The 15,115-nt window shown below is 32.2% G+C and overlaps 1 non-coding gene and 1 pseudogene across 1 annotated transcript; both read right to left on the reverse strand.

The window, feature by feature from the left end:
• Positions 1 to 1,639: 1,639 nt before the first annotated feature.
• The window catches only part of LOC102734022 (small ribosomal subunit protein eS1 pseudogene), a 66,196-nt pseudogene continuing 52,720 nt past the window's right edge, over positions 1,640 to 15,115 (reverse strand).
• On the reverse strand, positions 12,419 to 12,557 carry LOC115939346 (U4 spliceosomal RNA). Its single transcript, XR_004074173.2, has one exon. It is a non-coding gene; the product is annotated as a U4 spliceosomal RNA (small nuclear RNA).

Genomic DNA, 15,115 nt, shown 5'->3' on the forward strand with positions numbered 1-15,115 from the left:
CCCAGCATCCTGGGATCGAGCCCCGCATTGGGCTCCTTGCTCCGCGGGAAGCCTGCTTCTCCCTCTCCCACTCCTCCTGCTTGTGTTCCCCCTCTCACTGTCTCTGTCTCTGTCAAATAAATAAATAAAATCTTTAAAAAGAAAGAAAAAATTAAAAGATTTTAACCAACGATTATGTTACATATTAAAGATAAAATGTTATAATGATTTCAGTCAAGATCTAGAACAAAGCAAAGTACCTTACAGTCACCTTTAAGTTATTTACAGAAAATATAAATGTCCAGAAAAGTCAAAAAGCAACTACAGCTAACATAAAATTCAGTAAGTTCACTAAGACTATAGATAGAATATGGTTTTAAAAATCAATTACATTTTTATAAACCAACAACATAAAATTTCATGTACCATTAACAATAGAATTTAAATTATAAAATAATCACAAATCCAACAAAAGTAGTTACATAACTTTAAGTTTAAATATATAGCATTATAAAGTTTAAAAATTTTTAAATAACTAAATAAATGTAGGAATGGATTATAAAGATGTCAAATTTTAATAACAGGGCTATGGAATAAATGTAATTCCAGTGTTAATTTCAAAAGATACTTTGTGGAAATCGAAAAGCTGATTCTAAATTGTATGGGAAAAAGCACAAACTTAAGAATGGTATATAGCCTTATCAATAACCAGAACATAATAGGAGCCCCCAAAATATGTCTGCATACACAGACACACACACACATTTGAAACTGTAAGAAAAACTAATTTGCTTCTTCACCATATATTTAAAAAATTAGGGGTGCCTGGGTAGCTCAGTTGGTTAAGCGACTGCCTTCGGCTCAGGTCATGATCCCGGGGTCCTGGGATCGAGTCCCATATCAGGCTCCCGGCTCAGCGGGAGCCTGCTTCTCCCTCTGACCCTCTCCCCTCTCATGGTGTTTCTCTCTCTCTCTCTTTCTAATATATAAATAAATAAAATCTTAAAAAAATAAAAATAAATAAATAAATAATTAGAGATACAATTTTAATGTAAAAATGTAAACTGTAAAAGCCAAAGCTATGGTATCTTTAGGAGTCAATAGGGAAGAAAGTTTTACTAGTAGTGAGAACTTCTGAACCAATATAGAAAAATTGCTAAACATAAAATATGAATAAACACATTAGTACATTAAAGTACATTAAAATACAAGTACATTAAAATATTTTTCATAACATTTCACTATAGAAAGGTTTGGAAAGATAGGTTCTAACTTGACATTTGTATAAATCTGGATTTTACAGTCATTTGGAAATAGGAATTTTGAATTTCCAAGGATTATTTTTATTTTTTTAAGATTTTATTTATTTGACAGAGAGAGAGAGGGAGAGCACTAGCAGGGGGAGCGGCAGGCAGAGGGAGAAGCAGGCTCCCCGCTGAGCAGGGAGCCTGATGCGGGGCTTGACCCCAGGACCCTGGGATCATGACCTGAGCTGAAGGCAGACGCTTAACCCACTGAGCCACCCAAACGCCCCTCTAAGGATTATTTTATAAGAATGTGTGCTTTTAAGTAAATTCAAGTCTCTTCCCCAAACTGGATTTATCACTTTTTTTTTTTTTCCCATAATGAAATTTTTTTGTCAGCATTAAAAGAGTGAATTTTAAACAGACTCTTGGACTGGTGTCTCACACCTCTCAGTTTGTTCACCTTTAGCACCTGTCTCATCCCTCATAGTTTGTCAGTACTACTTCCTTCACCACGAAGCTCCATTAAATTTCCCAATTCAAACATGCAATCCTTTTCTATATCTTCTCTAGTGCTCCCTGCACTCAATTTATTGACTACTTCTTTCAAGTCATTGGTCTACAACTTTGGGGTCATGAATTTCATCACCTTCTTTTGGATTTTGCAGACCTCTGGTACTGAACTTAGGTCTTCTGAATCTGATTGTTGCATTTTTTTTAGTAAAACCAACACAGACTAGATGAACCAAATAACCATAAGAAGTCTTGACTTCCACATGAGCTTCAATCACAGCCTGCCCTTTTTTGATAACAGAGCACAAAAGTACAATCCATGCCATGGAAGTTGCCCAGGCAGTTTTTGCCCAGAACATCCTTAGTAATTAGCTTGAATTTTCTTTCTTTTTTTTTTTTTTTTAAGTGCTTAGTCACCTTTATTTTTTTTATTTTTTTAATTAACATATAATGAATTACTTGTTTCAGGGGTACAGGTCTGTGATTCAACAGCCTTACACAATTCACAGCACTCACCGTAGCACATACCCTCCCCAATGTCAATCACCCAGCCACCCCATCCCTCCCACCCCCTCCCCTCCAGCAACCCTCAGTTGGTTTCCTGAGATTAAGAGTCTCTTATGGTTTGTCTCTCTCTCTGGTTTCCTCTTGTTTCATTCTTCCCTCCTTTCCCCTATGATCCTCTGTCTTATTTCTCAAATTCTTCATATCAGTGAGATCATAAAATAATCGTCTTTCTCAGATTGACTTATTTCGCTTAGCATATGCTTAGCTTGAATTTTCTAAGCACAACTTTATCATTCTGCAAATTAGCAAGGTTCACTTCAAAAACACTACCCTAGAGGTCATCAGATGCAATTTTGGTTCCTTGAGTCCTTCAGGTTAACATTTTTCCAACCCTACTTACATCATATAAATGTTTCTTTAAAAATTGATCAAATACTGTCTTTTTGGCTCCCTTTTTGCTGCCTTTTGTGAGATGCTTGTTCTTGCCAATCTCATGGTGTAGCTCTGAGAGCCAAAACCTTACATCATTATTTTGCAACTTTTATAGGCAATGCAAAGTTCTCCAACCCCAGTCCATAATCTCAGAAACAGGAAACTACTTAGATTTTTTTAAGAGCCCTTGTGTACAAAGGATTAAAGAACTATGATTCCACTTCATTTCCTTGTAAATGCCAAAAAAGAACTTTAAATGAAAAGCAACTTAGGGTATGTGTCTTGAAATGATAAAGATTACAGTAACAAGGTGCTATGGTGTGATTGTTTGTGTCTGCCACCCCACCCCAAATTCATATGTTGAAATCCTAATACCCAATGTGATGTATTAAGGGTGGGACTTTCAGGAGTTACTTAGGTCATGAAGGTTTGGTCCTCAAAATAGGATTAGTGCTCTTATTAAAAAAAAAAAAAAAGAACCTGCAGTGTTAGCTCATTCCTGACCCAGAAGAGGGTCTTCAACATGCTGGCACTGTGATCTCAGACTTCCAGCCTCAAGAATTGTGAGAAGTAATATATGCAGTATTTTGTTATAGCAGACTGAACTAGGATACGTGGCTTATTTAAGCCTTTATGTTATTTGGAAAAGTACTGAGATGATTTATCAATATAGTTTTGTGAGTAAATATTTATTTCTATCCTCCTTATGTCAAATAAAAACCAATTGGGTTCTTTCAACTTAAATCATAATTGTTATATTTTTTTCTAGTTTCATTAGCTTATTATGTACTTTAGACTCATTCTTTGATTTTGCCTTCCCCAATTACTAGCATAAGAAATTTTTAAGCATGTAAATAACCTTTGAAATACAAGAATATTTTAAATGGTGAACTGCTATCATTTATTTTGCAGTTACTATTGCCAATCATTTTAATACAATAATTAGGACTAATAAATTGGTCACAACCTTCTTTGAAAACCATGCTATACAAATCAATATAATCTACCAGCTTCTGTGTTGTCATAGAAACTGATCATAGCAAGCATGTTTAATGTAGCACACATTTATGCATATATTAATAACCCACTAAAGTTTAAAAATAAGCCTAATCAAAACCATTTTCACCACAACTTTCATCATTGCTCTATATTTTACCTGATGCATCATTTCTCTTTAAACTTGAACCAAAAAATATATATAATATGAACTAAACAGATAAAGAATGTATGCTTAGAGCTAACATTCGGTAGTTCTCTTATAAGGGAAAAATTCTGTCATTGCAGATGAAATAATGTATCAATGTGACTTCCCTAGCAATTGAAATGCTCTTTTGGAAGAAAAGATTTATTTAGCTGTTCTCATCATTGCTTAACTGTGATAATTTGGAGAATAAAAAGTCTTACAAAATCTAACATTGGGATGCAGTGAACTGCATCATCTTAAGGATTTAAAATGTTATTTCTGTGAAACAACTAAGTAGAATTTTCTGTGCAAATATTCAAGATCCAGTCAAGGAAGTATTTTGTCGATCAAAGGTTTCATTGATAAACCATTAGGCTAAAATTATATGTGTCATTATTTTACACAAAATGGTTTCTATAAATTCCTTCTTTTCATTTGTCTGAATAAGTAGAACCAAAACATAAAAATATAATGCAAAGAGAGCACCCTTATCTCAATACAGTATATTACTAAGTCTAATATAAAATTTAAGGTACGTTTACATTAAAGAAAATCATTCAGAAAAGAAGTTAAAAGAAATACGAGTACATTAAGAATATCTATGGGACGCCTGGGTGGCTCAGTCAGTTAAGCGGCTGCCTTCGACCTGGGTCATGATCCCAGGGCCCTGGGATCGAGTCCCACATCGGGCTCCTTGCTCAGCAGGGAGCCTGCTTCTCCCTCTCTCTCCCTCTGCTTGTGCTCTCTCTGCCAAATAAATAAAATCTTAAAAAAAAAAAAATATCTATGGAATGGGGCACCTGGGTGGCTCAGGTCATGATCCCAGAGTCCTGGGATCAAGCCCTGTATGGAACCCCGTATCAATCCCCATATCGAGCCCTGTATTGGGCTCCCTACTCAGCAGGACGTCTGCTTCTTCCTCTCCCATTCCCCCTGCTTGTGTTCCCTCTCTTGCTGTCTCTCTCTCTGTCAAAAAATAAATAAAATCTTAAAAAAAAAAAAAAGAGTATGGAAAACATACGACTATATATATACCACACACATATATGTGTTCATATATATATGAATATACATATATATGCATACATATAATTTTATATACACATACAAAGAGAGAGAAATGTAACCATGTGCCATGTACCCATCATTTGGCTTCAATGAATAAAAATTCATGACCAATTTTGTTTTATCTTTATCCCCACTAATTAACCCCATCTCACATTATTTAAAGTTAAACTGAAACATCACTTTATTCTTCTATATATGTTTCATATGTGCCTCTTAAAATAAACAGGCTTTCAAAAACATGATCATAATATCATCAACTGCCATAAAGTTAGTTCCTAATTATTAGCAAATATCCAGTGAGTTTTCAGATTTCTCCAGTTATCGTCTAAAAAATTTTGCAGTGGATTTGTTGGGATCAGGATACAAATAAGTTCTATGCAATGGAATTAATCAGTGTGTCTCTTAAATTTATCTTTATGTATTTATCTTTTCTTCTTTTATTTTTTTTTCCTCCCCAGGGGGAATTTGTTGAAAATAGATGGGTCATTTGCCCTACATAGTTTCACACAGTCTAAATTTTCCTGATCACCTCGCTATGGTCTTTTTTTTTTTTTTTAAGATTTTATTTATTTATTTGGCAAAGAGATAGAGAGAGAGCACAGACAGAGTGGCAGGGAGAGGGAGAAGCAGGCCCTCCGCTGAGCAGTGAGCCCGATGCGGGGCTCGACCCCAGGCCCTGGGATCATGACCTGAGCCGAAGGCCGACGCTTAACGACTGAGCCACTCAGGCGCCCCCTCTCTATGGTCTTTTAACATGTTTTTCTGTTTTCTTAGTCTCTGTGAATTAAGAGTTAGATTCACAGATTCAGTTTTGAATTTTAGAAGGAATTCTACATTATAGATGCATAGTACTTGCATCAGAAGGCCATAGTGGTTGACTGTTGATTTGTTCTATAAAAGTCATTGATGACAATTACCTACATACATTAATGACTTCAGGGTTGCAAAATGGTGATATACTAATTCTAATATCCTTAATAATTTACTAGTTCAGGTATTTTTATAAAAGAAACTTTCTTTCCTGACATCTTTGATTACTGCACAATACAATTTATACAGGAAAATGGGAATTAATACTTGATTCTTTTTTTAATAGCTTTCAGAATATATTATTTTCATAGCATCTTCTAAGAAATTCAATAATATTGTATGTTTGTGTATATATATATATATATATATGTGCCAATATTTAAACTACAGCCATTATTTCTCTTTTATGCTCAACTCAAATATTAATAATAGCTTAATTATCCGTAGAGTCATTTGAGAACTTAAAAGAATACTTATTTATACATACAATCTAGGAATTTTGTGGGGTTTTTTTTGATACCTCACTTATAACAAAGACCATGTGGCTTTTCCTTTACAACATACTATTATGTAGAGTTGAGTTTTCATGGTTTTACAAATGCTTTTTATATGAATTTAATTTTATTGTATCAACTAGTGTTTTCTAATATATCTTATTGTAAATATATAAAATTCTATGTTGCAAAATATGAGACCTAAAAGGGGCAGATGATGTGGTGTGAGAAGGCTACTTGACTGAATATTACAAAGAAAAAGATATATGATATCTGATACATATATGTATATATATATGCTATATATGGATTATATAGATCATATAATCTTTAGAATTTTCTTACATAGAAGAAATATTTACATATTACACACATAAAAGAACACATTTTATCTTTATTATTTAACATCATTAAGTTCATATTTTAAAGAACCAGGGACTTTTATTTTACATTGTCCCCTTGTATAATTCTTAATTTAAAAACTTCAAAATTCAAAATTTTAATGACTATTCTGACATTAAATTCTTTCTTAGTAGCCAGGGATAACAAATCATTTAAAAAGAAATGGAAAATGATGAACCAAAGGTGGACAACAGATTTGTGATTTAACTATAGCTAAATACTCAACTAATTACAACAAATTTTACACTGTAGTTTATTTCTGTTGTCATATTAAAGTATTTTGAAGATAATTATTGTAACTTATAAAGAAATAAGCATATATCAGATTAGAATATAACCTCTGTTGCTTTTAAATCAAGTAGGTTGGCTACCTGATTTCTAGGGTCATTAAAATGTTTAAAAATTACATAGCAATGATAAAATTTTTGAATTATTCTTAAAGATTAAAATTTACAACTTAAATAAGAACAAACAAATAAGATACAGTAAATAGAAATTTTGAGATTTATAAACTCTTGAGAGATGAATCATAAGGAATACTACATAGCACTTGAGTATGAATAGTGAGAATGTATTATTAACAATAATTATTGTATTATATAAAACTATATATTTATAAATATACATATTTATATAAATAAATTATATGTATTATATAAAATATAAAATAATAATTAGTATTTGTTAATACAGAATTATTACTCTGTCCACATGATATACATATCACTATGTGTACATGTGATGCAATTATATCAATTTTTGCCTTTGATTATAAGAAGTACTATATTTAGTAATGCATTGTATCTGTCAAAACTTTCGGTCCATTTATTCTCAAGCATAGGGAGATCAATATTGAGACATGATGAGCTAATCACCAAAGAACAGATGTTTGTATTCCACACTGTACTTATTAACTGCTTAAGAAAAACTTTCAGGTTTTATAAGCAATTTTCTATTTAATATGAAGTAACTGCTCAACTATTACATTTTTTATTTAAAATTAAAGGTTTATTTTCTTGATGTTACCTTCATGAAGATTCCCAAAGTAATCTATGCCGAATTATCTAACATAAGAGGAAAATAAAACTCAATAGAAATTCTGAAAGAAAACTGTTTAGTGCATAATACGCCCACAGGTACCATGCAAATTGATTACATATACATAATCAATTGTCATCTAATACAGTATAGTTTGAGAGTGAAAGGGGGCACTATTAATAATTATGCTGAAACAATGTATGTAAAACAAGTCTGTCTGTAGCAGGGCATCCTGGTTACACTGAAATAATTAAAACAAATTGGTCCCTACCTCCTTAGAACTTATTTAAAGTATACTAGATATTTTATATATAAACAAATGTAAATTTTCAAATTATTTAAGAGCTGAATAGGGATGGTCATATGGAACTGGGTATGGTAAGAACAAGATTTTAACACCAACCTTGCTACCCATATCTGTAGTATTAAGTGGCAATCATATTCACAATTAAAACCTTTGTCTTATTACATAGATTTTACCCTTCCTCTGCTATTGCAATTTTTTTCCACCAGATGGTAGCCAATAAAAGCAGGAAACAGAGAGATTAACAAAGTTAAAAGAAACAAGATTAAATTGAAACAAAACTCAGAGAATTAGATTACAGCTAGAGATGTTAAGTATGCATGTAAAAATTCTGTATGTCAAATAAATTAAAACTAACATTTTTGAACTTCTTTTTCAAAACAAATATGTTCCAGTATTGAAGCTGTACAAATTCTTTAGGGTTAACTTGGATTTCTAGGCCTCTGAGACTATTAAATAATATACACAGGAAAATGCTAAATTTTATCACTGGAGTCAATGTTCATTTTTTCATAGGTTATTCACAAACATATGAATACAGACTTTTTTTTTCAGGGAAGAAATCCTTATTTTTTTAATTCCTGTGTAATTAACATACAGTGTTATTTTAGTTTCAAGTGTACAATATAGTGATTCAACAATTCTATACATTATTCAGAGCTCGTCACAATAAGTGTACTCTTAATCCCCTTTACCTATATCACCCATCCCCCCCCTCTAGTAACCATCTGTTTGTTCTCTATAGAATACAGACATTTTAAATATTCCTCAATTCTTTATGTAAAAGAAACATTGTGATGTTCTATAATATAATTTTTAGAATATTCATTTTCTGACAGTCTTAAAAAAAAAAACCCACTTATCCCTCTTATCTGGCAAAAATCAGAAATGTGGTATTATTTCCTCTATGTAGAGTCTTCTCCTCTAGTCTTGTTAGTCTTGGTTTGTACATGAAGTATTCATTATTTGCAAAAACCAATTATCATCCCTGTCTGGATACATTAAGATTTTTTCTACAAGTCTTTTCCTCTCTATCACATTTTAAGCAACAGTTTACATGAATTATTCATAGTTCCCATATTGCAGGCAAGTTTTTTTTTATTAAATTTGATCATAGTAATTGTTATTACCCCAGTCATGGCAGTTTTATGAGTCTTCTTCAATGCCATTACCTGGAAAGATTTCAATCAAGAAATATAAAAGATGCAAATCAATTTCCATAATAAAATTAAACTGTACCATCTATTCCTTCATTCCAGCAATAGAACTGATTGACAGCCTCTTTCTGATAGCTGGAGCAGATAACATTCACATACAGAAATTGAGAATGGCAGATTATTTGCTCTTAAGAATTTTAGTGGCTTTTTCTTCATTGTTGCTATTTGTGTTTGCTAATCTCACTGGAACAAAATATTTCACTCAGAGTCTGTACACAAATTTACTTTCAAGCAGAGTATTTTCCTTTCTAATATTAGTTGATTTTCTTAGGTAGTTGTGCTTATAACAGAATAAACACAGTTTTGAGTGCTATGATACTGTTTTCCTCTTAATGACAGTGTAACTTCATTCTGTATAATTTATTGGGAAGAAAGAGTGATTAATTTGGTTCTGGGTATCAACTTTTTAATTAAAAAATCGTATTTTTATGGTGGTAATTTTCTCCTAAGAAATTAGATTCTACTCTCATACAATGAGAGGATGTGTTAGGTTGGATTATAAGATTGCAGAGTTAGACTGGGAAATTTTTACAATGAGAAATTATGATGTCCGAGAGCAGAAAAATTATTGTGAATATGTGCATTATATGCTCTGTTCTAAAAGAGAGGGTCTATAGCCCTGTAATCACACTCACATCTTCCTCAAATCAATGAGTAAATAACTAGACACATGGCTGGAATTAGCAACCATTTAATTCCACTCCTCCCAAAATATATCACAGAATTTGAGTAAAAGATGAGATAGCAATATAAGAATCACTCTTTGGGGTGCCTGGGTGACTCAGTCAGTTGGGCATCGACTTTTGATTTCTGCTCAGGTCAAGATCTCAGGGTCGTGAGATTGAGCCCTGCCATGATGGGCTCCACGCTCAGTGGGGAGTCTGCTTGAAATTCTCTCTCCCTCTCTCTATGCACCCCCCTGCCTTCTCTCTCTCTCTCAAATAAATAAATAAATCCTGAAAAAAAAAAAAAAGAATGACACTTCAACATTCTTTAAGACAATGGAACCAAACAGGGATCTTACAACTTAATTCTTGTTCTCTCAACAAATATCCACCATTAATAATTAACACTGGCTTAACATCTAAAATGTCTTCAGCTTAATATCTTTACTTTTTTCATGACTTCTACTTTCATAAATACTTCTGTGTTGTGAGATAGTATTAAAATATAATCTCAGTAATAGAAACAAATTATTTATAGTGAAGCAAGATAGAAAATTTGAAGTCCAGTTGGCAGCAGTAGTAATTATCAGAAGGTGTAATCATTCTAACCCTACTTATTTTTCATACATTAATTCAAACTTTACTTCTTCCAGCCTTTAATGACTCTCCCATCTGATAAAGGAGCCCCCTCCCTCTGCTTGTCTGTATGTTAGTACTTATCACCATAAACATTTCCTCTTTAATTGTTTATGTCTATACCATACTATAACTACTTTCTAGTCAGAAATATTGGATATATGGCCCATGTCTAGAACAATGTCAAGTCAATGCTTGCTGATTTGAATAATGGACTGATGGGTATACTAGTTACAAAGCTAAGCAGCTTCCATAACTGATATATGTATTCCAGGAACATCTCTTGTAATCAATAAGCAATTGTTCCTCTCCTGCTGTATAACAGACCATAATGTTCATTTTTGTAACCTATGTTGTGTTCACATCTATGCTATTCATTCTCTAGTTTAATAACTATCAATAAGAGCCTCATTCATAAAGCCATAAAATTAATTTGAATTTAATTATCATACCTTATATTTATAGGATAAAATGTTATATTTTCCAAAAAAGGGTTAACAACATATATATAACATTTACATATAAATAATTTGAATGTAAAATTTTTAGATACTTAAAACTAGCTAAGAATAATCTTATTAGCAAATTTAAATAACTAAATTTCCTGCAAAGTTGTGGAATATGGATCACAAAATTAGATGTCATATTCCTAGTGTATAAAGAAAATAAAGAATCAAAATGAATTACACCATTTGTATTACTCACAAGGTAGAACCAAAAGATGGGTGACTGAGGTAAAAGATGATTGTCTGGGCTGTAGGTAGATTTTTTCCTGTGAATATTATCCTTATTAGAATCCTAATAATAATAACAAAGATAATAATAAATATGACTACAAAGCTACAGTAATTAACAAGTATGGTACTGGCATAAAGATAGACATACAGATCAATGAAAAATATTTGAAAGTCTAGGGAAAAAAACCCTTACATTATTAGCCAATTAAATTTTGACAAAGGTGCCAAGACAATTCAATGGAGAAAAAATACTCTTTTCAATGAATGGTGTTCAGACAACACAATATCCACATGCAAAAGACCTCACATCCCGTAAGTCACATCATATATAAAAATTAACTTAATATAAATCATAAACCTAAATGTAAGAGGTAAAACTATTAAAACTCTTAGAAGAAAATAGGAGTAAATCTCAGTGACTTGGGATTAGGCAATAATTGTGTATATATGAAACCAAAAATCACAAGCAATAAAAGGAAAAGGTAAATTGGACTTCATCACATTTAGAAACTTTTATGAACACAATAAAGTGAAAAATGAGAGAAAATATTTCCCAATTGTATCTATGATAAGGGACATGCTTCGAGGTTAAAGAACTCTTACAACTCAACAATAACCAAACAGATAAACTAATTAAAAATGGGCAACGGATTTGAATAGGCATTTCTCAAAAGAAGATACCCAATAGGCCAATGAGCACAGGAAAAGATGCTCAACATCATTAGACATTAGAGAAATGTAAGTCAAACCACAATGAATATCATTTCACACTCACTAGAATGGCTACAATTAAAAAAAAAAAAAGATAAGCAATAACAAGTGTTAGTTTCCTGGGGAAATTGGAACCCTCATATATTCCCAGTGAGAATGTAAAATGGTATAGCTACTTTGGAAAACAGCTTGTCAGTTCCTCAAAAAGTTAAACACAGTTACCATATGACCAGCCATGCCATTGGTATATATCCAAGAGATTAGAAAACATTCCCATAAAAGATATGAAAATATTCACAGCAGCTTTCTTCATAATAGCAGAAATGTGAAAACAACTCAAATATCTATCAACTAATGAATGGATAAAGAAAATATATCCACACAACGGAATATAATTCAGCAATAACAAGCAATGAGGTACTTATACATGCCACAGCATGGAGGAATCTGATATAATTAAGTTAATTAAAAGAAGCCAGTGAAAAATGACCATATATCATATGACTCTATTTATAGGAAAAGTCCAGAAAAAAAAAACAAAGAGCAAAGGGAACAATTAGCAATAATCGCGCCTCGGATAAACCTCATTGGCTACGATACTGCCAGGGCGCAAAGCTAGAGCGAAGGGAACAAAAGAAAACAGCAAGCAGTGTGACAGATTTTAATCCAACCATATCAATAATCACTTTAAATGTGAATGATGTAAAGATATCACTTAAAAGACTGAGATTGTCAAACCAAATTATATGCTACACAAAAAAACCTCACTTTAAATATAAAAATATAGATAGGTTAACAGTATTATGAATTAGAATATCTTTAAGATTTAAACTAAAATTTTAGAAACATACACTAAATTATGTTTGTACAAAACGGTATAATTATGTCTTAAAGGGGTCAATAAATAAAATACACACCCTGAGTCACTTTGGTTCCATTTTTTCAACTTTTTAAATTTTAGTTCAAAAACCACAGATGATAATATTAACCAGTAATATGGGAAACCTAATTTGAGAGTCCACATTTTAGGAACTCCTTATGTCTATTTGTTGTTATATCAGGGTTGTTTTTTTTTTAATTGCTTTCCTCTTTCCTCAGATAATGAGTGATCCCACCACTTCATTTTCTGCAAATTGCATTCCAAAGCCTCCTCTGCCTTGTAGCAACAAGGATAGAGTACTCAAAATATAAGAATTTTTTAGTTAATATCCTGAATGTAAGTCATTATGAGCAAATTATTCTAAGACATATCACTGAGTGGCTTTTATACAAATAATCATTAACAGCTAACATTATTACTGCAGACAATAGACAAAATTTACTTACCTTGCTAATGTTTACTTTAATATGTTTTAAACCTTTAGAAAGATACTCAGAAAAACTAAAAGTTTTTTTAAAATGGAAGTTGAATCATCTTCTGCTTATTGTTAAAACTAATTTTTGTTTTGTTTTTAAGGAAGATTTGAAGAAATCTGACAGCATAGTTAAGTAAGTTCCTGAATATTCCCTTTACCTGACATTTCCATGTGATGATGTCTCTGGATAAGAAATAAAATGAACCAGAAATAAAAGTAGCTATTTTCTAGACCAATCCAGTTTTAAAAATCTCTGATAGTTGCTGTACCCTTTGTGTTTGTTCATCTTGAAAATTCATTTTAGTTTACTCTATGTATTTCACTTTCCTGGATACAGAAAGAATCTCTGATGGTCCGTTCAATACCTGCTATTCCATTGAGTGATTAGCTGGCATTGGAGGAACATCTTGTGTCTTGCTCTTTTATTGAAAATGCTTTTCCTTTTCACATGGGAAAAATAAGTTAAAACAAGTCAACCTTATCCAAATATATTTTTATTCAAGACTCTGCCGCTGACTTTATTTTTAATATGCGTAGATTAACAGATGACAATATAACTAACAAACACATTTGCAGTTCCGTTTTGCAAAGTTACTCAACTGAAACACTTGTTTTAGAAGAAAATAACTAAGGGTTAGAAAGAATCCCTAAATCTCTGTGAACTCCATTAGTCATGAAATAATGTTATCATTTATTCACTAATGTCAAAGTATAGACAGTTAAGAATCCGATGACAAAACAAAAAGTAAATATGTAAAGATTTACTTAGGAAGCTTCTGAAAATGTAAATAACGTTCCCAGTAGAATGTCTAAAGTACCTAGCAGTTTACCCATAATCAGAACCAAATAAAATCGCTGATATGTGTTACCTTTGACCTGGATCTATTAATAAAGAAACTAAATGTTCTCGAGGTTTGTCAGAACAACTTGGCTGAACACTTGTTGACAGTTTTGGTTTTTTCCCTATTATTTTTGGTTAACTAACAAAGCAGTACAAGTGAAATGCATTTACACAAGGTAGAATTTTTTTTCTTTTAAAAACCAGGGAATGACCATGTGCTAATTAATATTAAGCAAAAGTGTTACTGAATCTTACACTATTTTGAAGGCAAGTATTATAAAGGTGCGATGTGTGTGTGTGTGTGTGTGTGTGTGTGTGTGCGCGCGTGCGTGCGCGCGCCCGTGCGCATTGACACAGCATCAAACACTTCTGGGAAGCAGCCAAAGCTTGAAGAAGTGTAAAATCTGTCTGTATGGTCACTGGGAGTATTCAGATTACAGGACTTTAGAATCCACTATTTACCCTTCCCAGTCGATCATAAACGTAATCTGTTGCTACTGTGAAACTATGGACAAAACCAACCTTTTTTTATTGTTTTATATAGTTAAGGGCTATAAATAGGCAACTAATATGAAATATGAAATACAAATTTTAGCCAAATTTTAATTAAAAATGTTAAGTTTTCTGACAAGTGCTGATATGGTTTAGCTAAAATTTACTGAGCTATGTTCTTTAGAAAATACATGAATACCTAAATGATTTGGAAAGGGGGATGGAAAGTCACTGGAATTAACCAATGATTCAGGATTGACCATATATATATTAAAAAAGAAAATAAAATATAAACATAATTCTGCATTGGAATGAAGAAACGGTATAAAGAAGACAAATAAAACCTTCTAGACTTTCTTTTCTTTAAAGAGAGGAGTGTTCCACTAGTAAGAAGGAGAATATCTTAGTATTTTGGCATTCACCAAGAAAAGCAGATTTCCAATATGGGAATTTTAGAAAAAGCCTCTGGGTCATCTGGTCAGGAAAA

The sequence above is a fragment of the Leptonychotes weddellii genome, chromosome 8, assembly GCF_054177405.1.
Source record: "Leptonychotes weddellii isolate Sample4059 chromosome 8, ASM5417740v2, whole genome shotgun sequence".
NCBI classification, from domain to species: domain Eukaryota; kingdom Metazoa; phylum Chordata; class Mammalia; order Carnivora; family Phocidae; genus Leptonychotes; species Leptonychotes weddellii.